Raw genomic sequence first — 280 nt, 5'->3', positions numbered from 1 at the left:
CCTAGCTAGCTAGGTACAGTACGTAGATGATGATATAGCCAGCGCGCTGCATGCATGTGGCCGGCTGTTATCACATGACGTTTTAAAAAATAGCGCAATTTATCTCTCTTTTGTGATTGGCTGGAACTGAATCAGGATATTAAAACAACAAATCGCTTCTAAATAAAGCGCAATTTTTTTTTCGTTATCGCGTTGTTGGTAAAACAAATCATTTATTTTAAAACTAATTTACAGAAGTTACCGTACTAGGCCACTTTTACCGTCAGTTTTAGTTATATCT

Source organism: Antedon mediterranea, chromosome 3 (genome assembly GCF_964355755.1).
Source record: "Antedon mediterranea chromosome 3, ecAntMedi1.1, whole genome shotgun sequence".
NCBI lineage: Eukaryota > Metazoa > Echinodermata > Crinoidea > Comatulida > Antedonidae > Antedon > Antedon mediterranea.
The sequence above is the reverse complement of the archived record's forward strand: the minus strand, read 5'-3'. Positions refer to the sequence as shown.